Raw genomic sequence first — 16660 nt, forward strand, 5'->3', positions numbered from 1 at the left:
TTTCATTAATTTACTAATTGCTTATTCTCTTTTCAATGCAGGTTCGTGGAACATGGGCAAGGGGAAGGCCGACGGCGTGGGTTTCCTACGCAAGGTCGTTGGCCTGCCTAGTCGGAGTGGTCGAGCACGTAATCCTCCCCCCCCGGCTACTTGACGATGACTCCTCACAGGGAGGTCGAGGGAGAGGTGCCCCTAGAGGAGGAGGGGGCGGGGGGAGAGCCCCTAGAGGGCGAGGTGGTGGGGGAGAGCCACTACAGGGGGTCGCGGCCAGAAAGAGCGCACCCTCACCGACTTAGGGGTGTTGTCTTCGAGGCCATCCTCTAGTGAGGTACCCTCCTCTAGTGAGGTACCCTCCTCTGGTGAGGAGGAGGAGGACGAGGCAGGCGAGGAGAAGGAGGTTCGGGATGGGGCCGAGGAGGAGGTGGAGGAGGAGGACGAGGAGGAGGAGGTTGGGGAGGGGGAGGCAGGCGAGGAGGAGGGTGGTGGCGGGGATGATGGTGCTGGCGGGGAGGGGGTTGACAACAAGGGGTGGCTACGTGGTAACGCAAAGCTATCAAAGTAGGTTCCTGCTACAGAGGAGCAGAAGTGGCTCATTGAGCCCACGGGGAAAGAGTAAGTGCCACTTTATAATAATTTCATTATTTTGCTTGTCACATGCTCATTCCGGTTGTTATTTATTTTGCTTGTCACATGCTAATAGTTCATTCTTTTGCAGCAACTGGATATATTCTAAAGGGGTCCGTATTCCCAACGGCATCATCACCGTCTTGCTGAAGTTACACTGGCTGGGGTTGTACTGTCCGGATCCAGTCAGGCACCCGAACCATCGGGTCTTGGCCACGAGCTGGGAGCACTGGGAAGCGGCCCTCCACGTGGACCATGGGACCCATGCCAAGGCCGTGATCACCACTTTCTGGGTGAGTTCTCTTCAGAAGCACAAGTCCATTCTAGTTTCATGAATGATTTAACTCATGGCTTCTTCCATTCTTGTTTCGTGCATGATTGTAGAAATTCTATCGAGTTCTCCCGGAGCACAGGGCCAGAGCGGACCAGATCGTGCTACGCCAATGCAAGAAGAAGGCCCGCCAGATGCAGTACGAGGTGCGCTATGTGGCCATCTCGACATACCATCACGACTATCTTGGTGTGAAGATGACCAAGGAAGACGCGCGGAGGATGGGCATTACCTTGGAGAGGGACGAGTTCTTGAAGGTAAGTATAAAAGATTTTTCATTATGCTTTCATTATTCTTTCATTACCTTGTGGTACATTTCACCGTTTCGTGTTGACATGCCATTATGCTTTCATTATGTAGGTGTTACCAAATTGGTGTTATGGAAAAGACGAGTCCTGGGCGGCATTGGTGGATCTTTGGTGTGATGAGGCTGGAGCCTGGGTGGCTATGAGACTCAAAAACAAGGCTAACCGAGGGAAGGAGGGAGTACATGCTCAGGGAAACCGAAACCACTATCTCCACAAGGCAGTTAATGTATGACTAACCCCATTAAACATTCTTCTTCTTCTATTTACCATTACTTTCTTATGTATGACTAACCTCTATTTGGTGGCGCAGGAGGAGAAACTGAAGCGGCCGCTCTCACACATGCAGGCGTGGGAGATCGCCCATACGCGGAAGGACCCCAAGCCTGGCGAGCCCAAGTACTACGGCAAGAAGACCGCGCATAGGAAGAAGGCCTACTCCGATGGGTATCTGACGTTACATCCTGACACACCTGACCCCATTGCGGCGGATCTGGATGAAAGGGTGGTGGTGGGCATGGGGCCGAAGGAGCATGGTCGGGAGGCGGTTCTCGATGCTGTGATCACTCCTACTATCTCCTACACACAGCTCCGTCGGATCGACCCGACCCTGAGCCAGCGCACGAGCACGCCCATGAGCAGTGCACCGTCACTGTCCCTCTTTCAGGAGCAGCAAACTGTAAGTATTTTCCCTTTATCTTCATTGCTCCCTTTATTTTCCGCATTTAGTAGTTTTATGAGTCTCATCATGTCATACTGTAGGCCTACATGGAGTACACACGTCAGGAGACCATGGCGTGGCACGACCGCCTTCATGCATACCATCAGCAGAGGGATCGCCAGATGCAGCACGCTTTTCAGGAAATGGCGGCCGGCAGGTGTCCTCAATGGCCATCAGCAGAGGGTCCTCCAGCACAACCAACGTTGCTGACCTTTGAGGAGTTTGTGGCACAGAACGCTGGCCCCTCGCCGGTTAGTTCATCCCCAATCTATTCACTCAAAGCATATCATGCCTTTCAACACAGTCATATATCCCGTTAATATGTCTTTTCAACATCCAGGGAACCGGTGGATCAACCGTTGTCGATGGTCTTCGCAGCACTCCCGAGTCACGGAGCCCAACCACTCCGATCCATGGAGGCGGAGGCGGAGGTGGAGGCGGTCTTGGCGGTAGCGCTGCCGCTAGCACTGACGACCTGGGCTTCAGCGGTCTTGGCGGTGACGACCTCCGCGGTGCTCGACGTCCTGGCGCTTAAGCCTTTTGGTTACTTGTGTGCTTATGCTTATCTATCTTTAGATGACTTGTGTGTGGTGATGATGATAAACTTGTGGTCTTTGATGGTCCTTTAGATGACTTGCGTGCTTCTTTATATGCTTATGCTTATCTTTATGTTGATTATGATGATGCTTATGCATATATTGTTGTGATGGTGACGGATGATACTTAGATGTGTTCTATATGTCTATTTCCATCATATATATCTGCTGATATGTGCTGTATATCTGAATTGAATTGATTTGAAAACAAACACACAAAAAAATCAAATACAAACTATGCCGACGGCCGACGGCTAGGCCGTCGGCATAGGGCTGGCCGAGCTCCTAGTTGCTGACGCGTGGCATCTATGCCGTCGGCATAGACTCCACGTGTCAGCAACTGGGAGCTCCTCGGGCAAGTCTATGCCGACGGCCTGGCCGTCGGCATACATATATACTAAGCTGACGGCCAGGCCGTCGGCATAGCCTTGCCCCAGGAGAGCCCAGTTGCTGCCACGTGGCAGGCCTATGCCGACGGCCTGGCCGTCAGCTTAGTTTAAATCTATGCCGACGGCTAGGCCGTCGGCATAGGCTTGCCACGTGGCGAGCAGGCGTTGGTCAGCACTTGACGGCGGCCGCCGTTAGAAGGTAACGTTGCCGACGGCCAGGGCCGTCGGCATAGATGTACGGACACCGTCAGGATAGGGCCTATGCTGACGGCCTCCCGGGCTACGCCGACGGATATGTTGCCGATGGTCCTATGCCGACGGGGGCCGTCGGCATAGGCCTGTCCCGACGGCCATTCAGGGCTATGCCGACGGCCAGGGCCGTCGGCATAGGGTGCGATTCCGGTAGTGATCAGTAGTCTAGCGATTCTCATTTTAATGCAATCGGCGAATGGCGAATTTAATTAAAATGAAAAGATACAGAGGAAGGGCAAATTAGTCAGTAGTCCTAGTATGAATCTTCTCCATCTTTTGAATCAAAAAAATAAAAATAAAAAATTCTCAACTAGTTTAGCCTTGTTGAGAAATCTAGAGCTAGAAATACTGGCCGGCGATGGACGAAGATGGCCGGCGATGACGGGCACGCACGGGTAGTGTTCAGTTGAGCCTCGACGATGGCATAGCTTAGCTCTGTGCCGACAGGCACGACACACCACCACCGGGGGTGTAACTCCATGTCCAGGCCGAGTTTGACGAACTGCAGCGGCTCCACGCGGACGACGCGAGTTCGTGTTGCATGGGTGGGATCCTGCCTGAGATGGCGGTGATGGCATGTTCGGCGGCGGTCATGCATGGTCGGATGCGAGGTGGGCGCCGGACTCGGTCGAAGATGGGTGACGCCGCGCGCGGAGATCCGGAAACTTGGGTGCAATTGTGGTTGTGGTTGGTCTACAACTACAAGCAAGCTGGCCGCTAGCTGCGTCTGGCACGGGATCTGCAACATATATACTCTGCTCCTGCTCCTCCTTTGCAACAAGCAAGATGAATCGTGGTCGGCGGACAATGCCTGCCTATGGCGCGACGACGTCGAAGAAGGGCAACTCAGCTCGAGTGACAACTAGCCTCAGACGACACCACCACTCGGCAACGGCATATATAGGCACACCGACCGCGGCAAGGCACGAGGGAGGTGATGGACATGGAGAGCGAGACGGTTTCGCCATCCGGCCACAAGACGGAGACGGAGACGGAGACCGAGTCCCCGACCCGAGGAGAGGAGAGGATACAGAATAAATTCTTGGGCTTGGGCGGCCCTCTTCCTCGCCACCGTACCGTGAGATATCATCATACAGATACAGATACGTTCCATAGTCAATCGCACATAGATAGATATAGATGTCCAACTTTTCCGTTGAGGAGGAGATGCATAATACTAGTAGTACTACCCAACAACAAATCAACAAGGCCGTCGACTCGGCTTACCTTGTTGATAATGCTGACAAGGCCCTCGGCTTTCTCATCCATGAGACGCAACGGTTGCGCCGTCGGATTCAGTCCCGGCTGAGCAATTCTCAAGATGAAGATGAAATCCACCGCGTGCCCTCGGACAAGCTCCAAAAGATTCGTCTCATGTCCACCGCATTGCTCAGCATCTTACAGCTTATAAACACCCACATATCTCCTCCTCGTAACGACAAGGAGGACGAAATTCCTTGGCATCTTCGTTTTCACGATTCCGGCTGGGAGTCCACGTGGGGAAGCCGACCGCCAGCCCATGGCACATTTTACGACACAAGTAAGATTGCTTTTTTTTTTCCTTGTAATTATATAGTATGATTCAGTTTCCATATATATCGACACAAAAATAATTCCTTTTCTTGTGTATGCATGCAAATTTACGAAATCTACTACTTCCTCCTCCGATCCATATTACTTGTTGCTGGTTTAGCACGTGTCGCTCGACTAGTTTGATTGATTTCTAAGCCCGCCCGCACTCACTTATTTCAATTAATCTGGTGTTGCAGCTACATGGAGTCCTATGCAGTTTACGCACACGCCTGCTAAATTTCCATACTCTTCTATGGTCGGCCGCGCCTTGCAGATCTACTCTATCAAAATCGTCAACCTCAATCCCAATCTTGACTGGCCTCTCCATGTCTACGGCGTGGTTGCCGCACGAGACTGCTTTGACCACAACCGCAACATTCTCTTCCACCGGTCCGAGGCTAACTGCCAACGAGTCACCCAAGATGTATGTACAGTGCCAACCTTCTTCCTATCTACTCCCTCCGTTCCTAAATATAAGTCTTTTTAGACATTTCAAATGGACTACAATATACGGATGTATGTAGACATATTTTAGAGTGTAGATTCACTCATTTTGCTTCGTATGTAGTCACTTATTGGAATCTCTAGAAAGACTTATATTTGGGAACGGAGGGAGTACTTTTTGATTAGTTTGTTTCTATTAAGTACAGTAATTATGATGCTGCTGCTTGCAGGACCCTTTTTTGCATTTGATCGGCCCGTCTCGTGCAATTGTGGCTGAAGATCGTGTTAGGTTTGAAGTCCAACTAAAAATGAAGTACGGAGCAGAGTCCAAAGATACAGCATTGTTCACTTCCAGCTATAGTTACGGTTTTGACAGGCGGTGCTCCACCATTCTGATCTACAGCCGTTGTTGTATGGCAGAGTTAAGCCTTGAGGGGCTTACTAAAGCAATCCAGGCCACCATTGTTGGTGTTCGCGTTGTCAAAGGAAAGTGGCCTTGTAAGTATGGATGCCAAGTTTCTTGCTCCTTGTCTCCTGTAGTAGAGGAGGCTATTGATTCCATGCCTATGGAAGTTGTGTTGCTTGAATCTCGCGGCAAAGAAATGCCTGCACGTTCAGATGGTTACATACATTTATCAAGGAATGTGGTTTCGGTGGATACACATAGTACATTGAAAGTTTGCATACAAGCTTACTCGAATGCTGGTTCCACTCCTCTACAGGGTCATGTGAACTTTCCTGTACAGCAATGCCAAGTAAGCAAGCGGAAATGCTCACTTGGCAACTCTAGGGTGGTGGAGATCATTGTTGCTTGGTCCCTCCTTCCCATGGACGAGCTTGGCTAGTACCGGAGGGATATTATATTGTACCCTGATCGATGATTGCATGCAGAATTTCTGTATCAAATCTAGCTTATGTTATCTGGTTGATAGTGCACCAACTATGACATGTTGAAGTATTTGAGTATCGACCGTCTATCTAAGTGTTTTGAGTACCTGCAGCTTATGTTATCCAACTATTTACTGACTTCTCTTTTTCAAAAACAAACTATACTGACTTATGTGGGGTGAAATATTCTGTTTTGATTATAACTAGCAAATGCGCGGGCTAGCTTATGATATATTCTGTTTTGATTAAGGTGTAGTTGTGTAGTTATGTTTTAATTAACCCGCAAAGGAGTCTTGTATCACTGTGCCTAAAAACATGTACTCTCTAAAATTTTGAGGAGTATCCAGCCGAGCATCCTTTAGTGGAGCAGATTTTCTTTCTAAGAAATGGTCGTTTCTAACCAATCTTCTAAATTTAACGGAGTAAAATTTTGTATTTTTCCCAAAAAAAAATCCAATTCTAGTTTACATAGCACATTATAACGGGTGAAAATCCAAATCGGTGCGCAGGCTCATCTGCTCCCGGTCAGAAAAAAATCAAAACAAATACTAGAAAAATTCAAACAAATCCAATTTTTTTGTGTGGTAGATAATTTGATGCGTGAGGTCCACTCCAAATTTCAACTCATTTGGATATCTGAGCAGCTCTCGGCAAAAAAGACAAATCGGATCAAAACAGTGCGTGAACAGTAAACTTTTTTACAGACCCCGATTTTGTCTTTTTTGCAGTGAGCTGATCAAATGTCCAAATGAGTTGAAATTTGCAGCGGACCTCTCGCATCAAATTATCTAGCACCCAAAGAAAATTTGGAATTTTTTAATTTTTTCTAGTATTTGTTTTGAATTTTTTCATCAGCGCGGGTGCAGCTGAGCCCGGGATCAGAAACGCCACACTCACTGCAACGTACATATTTGCACACATATTAAATCTAAACATAATAAGGTTCACACACTTTACAAATTCATAGTTTCCAAACGAAATTATTACAAATTCAAACACACCGAAGCGTCCAAATGAAGTAAATAGCATGATAAAAGTACAACTACAAAGTGCTATGGAGATGCCAATGATGCTCAACAAGAACATCTTGGAGCTGGTAATGAACTTCTTGGTTCTTGATCCCGCGATGCGCTTTGAGGAATCTCTGTATCATATTTGCATCGTGCTCTGGCTCAACGGAATCCCCATTGGTGATGTACCGATAGTTCTCAAGTATGCATCTCTCATCTTTAATGATCATGTTATGCAAGATGATGTAACATGCCATAATTTGACATAAAACATTCGGGTTCCAATACCCGGCAGGGCCACGAACGAAGGCAAAATGCTTTTGAAGTACATTAATAGCTCTCTCCACATCCTTCCAAGTTGAATCTTGCCGTGTTGCCAAGAGAGACCTTTTGTTACCTTTTGGACGCGGAATTGTTTTGACAAATGTGGCCATGGAGGATAGATGCCATCCGGAAGGTACTAACCCATCGTGTACTCACGACCATTGACCATATAGTTGCAAGGAGGAGCCTCTCCGTCAACAAGCCTAGCAAATAGTTGTGATCTCGATAACACATTCAGGTCATTGTGAGAGCCAGACAATCAGAAGAATGAATGCCAAATCAATAGATCCTCTCATGCAATAGCATCAAGAATGAGTGTTGGTTTTTGCAGTGGACTTTATACTGACATTTCCACCCTGCAGAGCATAGTGAGGTGTAATGGCCGGCTAGATACGTTGAGCCACTACTAGCGATCGACGAGGCATGGAGATGACCGGCAAAGTATAGTGAGGAGTCGTGAAGCTTGGAGGAAAAATATCTGAGCTGCTTTTCGGCGGCGGGGTGGATGTGGCGGTGCGGATTTTCAGCTCGACTCCGGCGACAATGAGGGCGTCGGCCAGCAACAGGCTCATACTTGGCAGAAGGGTGGCAAGGGCGAAGGGAAGCAGCAGGGTAGGGCGGTAGTCGCTAGCACCAGCGCTGGCGACACCGTAGCAGGGGGCGGGGCGTGAAAAAGAGTCCCCAACTTTTACTCGGTCGGGAGGAAGCCGAGTATATTTAGGAGTTCACGTTTCCAAGAAGTATATGATCCCCCGAAAAACTTGAAGTCAAATGCACGTACATTCTGTATGTATTGATATCTGATTCTTGACTTCTAGCTTCATTCTAGTGAATTTTGGTGAAGCATATTTTAGAGTGTAGATTCACTGATTTTTCTCCGCTTGGAATCTCTAAAAAGACTTATATTTAGGAACGGAGGGAGTACAGCTTCAGCAAATTAACAAGTCTAATAACTACTGCACTGAAGCAAATTCTAAAATTAACAAGTCTGGTAACTACTCCACTGAAGCAAATTTACCCTAGCGCCCCATAATATTACGGATTTGCTGCTAATTAGCTAAAGAACAGTGCCAAATTAGTGCTGATTACCCACCGCTGTCTATCCCTAACCCTAGTGGATGGGGACAACGGACGGGGCAGGACGCTTACCCTGGGCGGCAGCTCTTGACGAAGCGATGGTGGAAGCGGTGGTGGGTGGAGGAAGCGACGGCGCGGACGGTAGACAACGTGTACGGCGGCGGCTCCGGTTGCCGGGGATGCCTTCGGCCGGGGAATCATTCGGGCGGGGAGTTGGCAAGAGAGAGTGAGGCGAGGAAGAAACTGGGAAATTGAATAAGGTGAGGACTAAATTTGGTATGGTGTCTTCATTGCACCCTTGTAGGGTGTGATAAAAAATTGGAAGCGTTACGGTAAAAATTTGATGTACCTCATGTGCAAACCGGACACTCTCAAACGAAGTGTCAGGGTTTGGAACATAAACCACCGCCTTCCGCGTGCTACTCCATTTATTTAAATCATTTGGACTTCAAACATTTTTCATTAGTAATAGACACCATACAAAACCCCATGATAAAATTTGGGACTACTCTAGGTTTAATAAATGTGTGACTGCCCGCCACTTCTAACTTTTGCAAATTTTGTATTTTTTGTCGCGGTTTACTGAAATATTGCTGTGGCGGCCACAAGTTTTGCCCGCCACTGTTGCGAAACCAATGCTTGCTTTCAGCATCCGGGCAAATTTGAAAGAGCTTGGCGGATGGGTATTTTTGCCCACCACTATTGTGGTGATTGCAGTGGCGGGGAATTTTTGTACCCGCCATTGCTACTTTTCCAAAATAGCAGTTAAGGTTTGAGTGAAGCGTTTTGGTGCCCAGACTCATCTGCATCCGGTCAGAAAAAAATCAAAACAAATACTAGAATTTGTTTAAGAAAATTCCAATTTTTTTGCATGGTAGAAAATTTGTTGCGGAGGTCCGCTTCAATTTTCAGATCATTTGGACATTTTAATAGCTCTTAGCAAAAAAGACAAGTTGGATTAGAACAGTGCGTGAATAGTAAACTTTTTTACATACCCCGAATTTGTCTTTTTGCCGAGAGCTGCTCAGATGTCCAAATAATTTGAAAATTGGAGCGAACCACACGCATCAAATTATCTACAATGCAAAAAAAAGAATTTTTTGAATTTTGCTAGCATTTGTTTTGATTTTTTACTCACGTGGGTGCAGATGAGCCTGGGCTCAGAATTGGATTAGCGTGGCGGTTTCTAGGACCATCACTAATTTGAAGCAACCTATAATCCTTTTCCTATTAGTCTGGAGTGGACGAAGAGGGAAAGAGAGGGGCGCCACCGAGAGGAGGTCGAGATAGCTAGAGACATGCAGGAGCCCGGATCGGAGGGGCATCGAGAAGAATTTTTTTAGGAGGAGAAAAACCGTCGATGGTTCTGGGATGAACCGACCTAAAACAGTTGTAATACATCGACGTATTTTTTCTCAATAGTAGGCAGTAAAAAAGTAAATAAGAGGAGAAAAATGAAATGCTAAAGAGTTTGGTATATATGATTGACAATCTGGTGATACAGAAAAGGTTGACATCTTACATAGCCACATATATGGCTGGGCAATCAACCAAGAGGTCCACCTTTTCCTTGACAAGCAACGACCAGGCTACAACCACCTCCACTGTGGCGTCGCCAACTGAACAATCACGTGTGCTTGTTTGGCATTGCTGAACAGGAAAGTCGATGTGGCCCTTTCGAGCAATCCAGCTATGGGACTTCCCATAGGCTTCTATGGCCACTCTCAGCGTTCCTTGTGATTCCACTGAAACCACTTTCCTCGACAGTTGAAGGTAGTTCTCCGAACCTCTATGCAATCCTTCACCACGGCGGTCAAGCAGCACAACTGGCCTATAAGGGCATCTCCAGGATCGATTTCCTGCCCTTTTTGCCCGTTTCCCGGTCGAAGCCAGGAATATCGCTTGCGTCGATGCAAAAGCAGTCGTCCGGCGCTTCAATTTTTTTTTCTGCATGCGACAAATGAACTGGCGGCCGGCGCTACCTGAATGATACGATTAGTACGTGGATCTCAACAAAATCAAGAGAAAACAGAGGCGCTTCGTTACCTGATGCGTTGAGAGCGCGGACGCTTACGTTATTGTTTTATTTTCGATTAAATCGCGAAGCGTCTACAGATTGGTATTTGCGTTGCAAGCAGGGACTCCTACACAGGCGCTAAGCAAAATATCCTTTTTCTTTATCTCCTCAAGCGCCTACACAAGCGCTTCGCGTTGAAGATGTCCTAAGTGGTAGGAATAACCTCCGTCGGAACAAAGGGAGACCAAGAGCAAAAAACTCGACATCCAAATTTGAATGGCCAATCCCCTTTTGTAACACGTACGTGCACCCACGATAGTAGCCTGGACCCTGGAGCGATCTATCAAGCTGCTGAAGGGTTAACTCTGTTGTACAACAGTCGTTGGAGAGCGAGACAATTGTACAACCATCACCATCTGAGCCACTTGATGGGTCATCTTCAAGGCGGTGTCCAAGACTGATCAACGTTGTATCTTGGAACTCTGCTCCTTCAACTGTTTGGAGTTGAACTTCAAAGTCAACAGGCTGCAGAGCAACAATCACACGAGATGGACCAGTCAAGCATAAAGAACAATCCTGCAAGCATCATATCATCATTATAGTAAACTCCAATGGCTAATCGCAATAGACTACAATGGTAGGAACAAGAAACAAAGAAAAATGACATGTAAACAAAATAGAGTACATACTTCTCGGGTGAGTTCTTCGTACTTAGACCTTGATCGAGAGAAGAGAAGAGAATGTTCCGGTTGTTTCTGAATTATTTTAACCTCTAATCTCTAATCACCACCCCTCATCACTTGCTCAATTTATCCTCTAATTTCTAATCATCCCTCATCATTCCAAATCATCTAACTTCCCGGACGGTCACCCATCCTCTCACTACTCCAGCCTGAGCACGCTTAACTTTCGGGTTCTATTCTCCCTCGTTTCCAAGTCTGCACTTGTTGTTTTCCTGACAATAGTAGGATGTCAATTCTATTAACCCTCAGGAATTTAGCTTGAGCATGAAGTGACACATTTCATTGTTTGAGTTTGAAACTATTGTTTTAAAAAACAATAATTATTTAGTAACACTAATATTTCTGGAATAATTAGTTTGACCACTGTTTGACCAGATTTGACCAAAATTTAAAAAAAAACTGAAATAATTATTTAGTAACACTAATATTCTAGAATAATTAGCTTGACCATTGTTTGACCACAGTTTGACCACAATTTGAATTTTTTTGAATTTTTTTGCCTCTCCAGATCTTAAAAGCTCCGTATCTTTTTTTCTGTTAGGTTTTTGAGGATTTTGAAAATGTTTAACGGGGTTGCCCCGTTAAACTCGGATGTAACTTTTCGAGTAGATGATTTTTCATATAAAAACTTTTTCATCCGAGTTCGTATGCAAAAGTTATGCCCATTTTAAGAAATTCCAGAGAGATTTTGCAAATAAAGTCGAAATTCATATTTGTTAATTTTTCCCAACAACTAGACCACATATCACATGGGAAACTTATTTTATTTTATTTTTTTTGACATTTCCATCATTTTCTTTTGTTTTTTCTAAAACTGAAAAGGCGATCCACGGGGGGGGGGGGGGGGGGGGGGGTAGAGTTTGAAAATGAGGCCTCAAATCCCTTTAGTCCCGGTTGGTCTGGCCAACCGCGACTAAAGGCCTTCGGGCCAGCCTGAGGACCTTTAGTCCCGGCCAAGCCAACCGGGACTAAAGCCCCTCCCGTCCGCCAGCTGTCGACCGAGCGCGCTGGGCCCAGATAGTTGGTCGCGGGTCTCCTCACGAACCGCGACTAAAGACCCCTTTGGTCGCGGTTCGATTATTTTGGGGACTAATGGGGACGTATGGAAGCCTCTTTTTCTACTAGTGGCAGGGGATGGGATGGTATTGGGTGTGTAGTGTGTAAAGAGCATAGGGCTCAATGCAGCTGCAGCACCACAGAAAAATGTCTACTTTCAGAATTCTAATATGAATAATAAGAAAAATAAATTAATAAGCAAAGTAAAGATATCATGAGACCCCTAGAGTGCAGAAACTATGGTCCAGATTTACCACTACACGCGTGTTTAGCCCTCCCGGTCACACCGCACGCCCACCTCTTCTTTGGCCCCTTCAAACACCCACGCACCAGATGTAAAAAAGAAGAAGAAACGCCCACGCATCATCGCCCCCGCGCCATCTCCAGACAGTTTCTTTTGATCGGACTCCTATTCCAAGTCCTTCTTTTAAGTTTTTTTTGAATTGTTTGGATAGCTTACCAGATGTGTCATGTGGTAAATAAATTCCTTTTAAGTATTATAAGGCAAGAAACGTAAAGGATGTTGGACTTCCATGAGCATACACTTGTCAAAGATAGTGATGATTCCTCGAGCCTATTGATTATAAATGCCAAATTAGTTTGATGTATTTTATTTATTTACCATTATGATAATATATGATTGAGAAATGAAGAAGCATTGTGGTACATGAAAATATTACCAATATATACCAGGAGCATACAAGGAGAAAGGAAGTTACTTACTTGTATCCATAAATCCACCGCACCGTCCGATCCTGCTGCCCCACACATCTTCCCAGTATGTCCGATCATAGCCAAAAAATTCTTGCTCGACGTCCATCCTTTCCTTGAGATACTCCATTATTGTGGATACGTCCTTCTCCTGCTCCTCCTCCTCTTCCACCTTAACGTCCTCATACTTGTTCTCTTCATCCTCCTCCATGACAAACTGGGCCAACGTGTTCTCGTAATTATCGGGAAATCGAGAATATTTCCTGAAAAGACTCGGCAAGTTGATCTGCCCCAGCTCCGGCTCCAGCTCCTGGTTTGTGATGAATTCCTTGGAGATTTGCCTATTTAATTCGAAACTACTATGCGGACGACACTTCACCACACGAACTTTGGACGACGGAGGAATTAACGGTGCTATCCAGTGTTTGGTCTATGCATGGACGGCTTGATGTACTATGTCATCTGAAAATCGTTCAGATTTGTCGTGTGTGTAGCAGCGTTGATTTAATTTGGCTGCCGTATTGCACAGCTCAGTGGCCTTGTATGAGCAGATGGGGTCATTGGATTTGTTGAGAAGATGGAGCATAGAAAGCATCCGATGGCCCGGGTCCTCCGTATCCTGGAGCATCAAGTTGAAGTAGTCCGTGAGTTGATGATTCTCATCGTCCTCGTCCCTAGAAGAAGTAGCAGGCTCCTTTGTGGCGATCGTCCACGTTGTTGGAGAATCGATTTCATTCCAGAGAGAGAAGGCGGGAGTAAGTGAGCCAAGCAAATCTCTGCGCTCCCTCTCCACGGAGATGATTTCATTTACCAGGGATTGGGATTGGGATTGGTGCTTCCCTTTCCCCATCTTCTTCTCTTTTTCTCTTTTCTCTTGTTTGATTTGATGATGATTTTTTATTTGATTGACCACGTGTTTCTTGGTCCGGCCGCTGCAAGGAGCTGTGTATATATAACAGGCTTGAATAATGCCTCCTTTCCTATAGAAATCCGAGGTGGTAATAAATTAAGTTTCGTTCCTTCTCCTTCCTTAACTGCAGGCCGAATCGTTTTGGTCCTCCCCCCAGTCGAACTGCAGGCCGAATTTGTTGTGCTAATGCACGTGCCGGATATAGAAAAATCGCACGTCCGGTTTGGTTACGTGTAGAATCAATTTGGATCAAATCAAGAGCATCTACAACCACAAGTCATAAAAGCGCCTCCACGGACAGTGCCTGGTCAGCACACAAAAACTCATTTCCATAATCAGATACCATAATCTTCAAATCATCAAATCCATACGATTACATGCAACATAGAACTACTCTAAATTTTCACCATTGACCGTCCTTTTGTTCCGAACGCGTCCATGTCTAGTGGCAGGTTGAGCCCCTTGAAGTGAAGGTGCGGTAGCGGGCGAGGTAGAGTAGGACATGGGACATTCGTCGGCTCATGGGACTCGACGCGTCGCCATCTCCCATGCCCTACTCTTCCTTGTCGGAGCTCTTGGCCTACACGTCGCCTATGGACGTGAGATCGATGATTGATTTGTCGTGGTGGGAGGCCGACACGTCCACCATGACGCGGTTGCGGCGCCAGGTGTCGCCGGTCACCCGTTGTGGCACCGGAGTGCGACTCTACGTCGCCGGCGTCCGTCGCAATGTCTTCCACGGTTGCACAGCCTCCGGCAAGACAGCGGCACTAGCCTCACGTCCGATCCATGTGTCATTTGGGCGCCATAATCGATTGCGTCTGTCAACTTCTCGGTGCGCCATAATCGACTGCATCTCTAATGCCTGATGAGTCGGCGCCTTGGGCGGTGACTGCATCCCCTTCTGGTGCCTTTCTTGTCTTCTCCTCTATTCCCTCCTGCAGTCAGAGCAGGAGTGTCGTGGACGTAAGTGACGAGGTGGACACTGTTGGCTAGAGTTTGTTGCCGTTGTGTAGCCGTAGACGTAGCCATGGATGTCGATGTCTAGGTAGTCAATCATATGTTTTTGACAAAGAGTGCATTTTATTTGCACAAAAGGAGCATCAAGAGATACATAACACAATGAGCACATACCTGAAATCTGAAGAAAATATGCCCTAAAGGCAATAATAAAGTTGTTATTATATTTCCTTATATCATAATAAATGTTTATTATTCATGTTAGAATTGTATTAACCGGAAACTTAGTACATGTGTGAATACATAGACAAAACAGAGTCTCCCTAGTATGCCTCTACTTGACTAGCTCGTTAATCAAAGATGGTTATGTTTCCTAACCATAGACATGTGTTGTCATTTGATGAACGGGATCACATCATTAAAGAATGATGTGATGGACAAGACCTGTCGTGGGATTGTCACGGCAGATGTACTAGTGCAAGGACTTAGTTGTGGAGCCATCACAACGAGATTAGCTTAAAGGGGTTAAAACGGGACAAAGGACACAGGGAGTTTATACTGGTTCGGCCCCTTGCGGTGAAGGTAAAGGCCTAATCCAGTTGAGGTGGAATTACTTATGTCTCGATTACCAGGGAGCGAATACGCTTGACCTACCTTTCGATCTCTTCTTTCTTGCCCCCCTAACTCGTCGTCGGGTCGTCCCTTTTATATACTTAGGTTGACGCCCGGTGGCTTACAGAGTCCCGGCCGGCTCATAAACGTGTCCGGCCCGGTGAGTTAACTACAATTGCCTTATCGTACAAGTTATACATATATGGCGGTTTACACCTACGGGCCTTAAGCCGCCTTTGGGCTTTGGGCTCTTCATAAGTTATCCTCATGAACCGCCATCTTCAATTCCTTCTTGGGCTTTGTCTTTATGAGTCGCCATGAATATAACCCGGCCCCCTCTTGGACGGATTAACTCAATAACTATATCCCCAACATTAGGCCCCAGGTTGATTTGAACCTGTTCACATCAATCTTCAACACTTAGAAAAATCCCTCCTTCATTACCTTCGTGAAACTTGTAACTCGCCATGACGTCATCTTCTGGGATCAGGGTAACTCGTCGTGACATCACCTGTTATTAATTTTACACAAAGCAAAAAATCTTTAATGTATCTCCTCATTTTTAATGAATCTCCGAAAATCGAGGCATCTGCACTGTCACATATTTTTTGGCCTCCTCGATTCCCGCGCTTGTCATTTATCCATTTTCCTTATAAATAGGGTCGGGGGTCTCTTTCACTTCCCCCCCTCGGCCTCCTCGTCTTCATCCTCTACCTCGCGACGCCCTGCGCCTGAGTCCGGCCGCCGCCGTCGATCTCCACCTCTGCTTCAATGTTGGCCGCTGCATCAACCTGGCTGGTCCAGATTCGACACGCTCGCCTCCGCCGCCCAGCAGCCTCGGTAAGTTCTTCCTCTTCCTCCTCCGTAGATCTCATTACGGTTTATAGGAGTTCATGGAAGCTCGTCACCGTTCTTCACTGTTCTTCGCTATAGCACGGATATTCAACTCAAACTTGATACCTTTCTTGTGCGGCAATAGCCATAGTTCCCTTTTCATCATCAGAGCATCTCCTTTTGCATAGGAAATCCAATCTGGATCTTATGAACTGCTCAAGCACCCATATTTAGGTCTGAATATATTTTTATTTCCTGACGTGCATTAGATCCAAAATTGTAAC

General features: G+C 46.7%; 1 pseudogene; it reads right to left on the reverse strand.

Annotated features, from left to right (window-relative positions):
- Nucleotides 1-10051: 10051 nt before the first annotated feature.
- On the reverse strand, nt 10052-16417 carry LOC123056210 (uncharacterized; annotated as a pseudogene).
- Nucleotides 16418-16660: the final 243 nt, after the last annotated feature.

Source organism: Triticum aestivum, chromosome 2D (genome assembly GCF_018294505.1).
Source record: "Triticum aestivum cultivar Chinese Spring chromosome 2D, IWGSC CS RefSeq v2.1, whole genome shotgun sequence".
Taxonomy (NCBI): Eukaryota; Viridiplantae; Streptophyta; class Magnoliopsida; order Poales; family Poaceae; genus Triticum; species Triticum aestivum.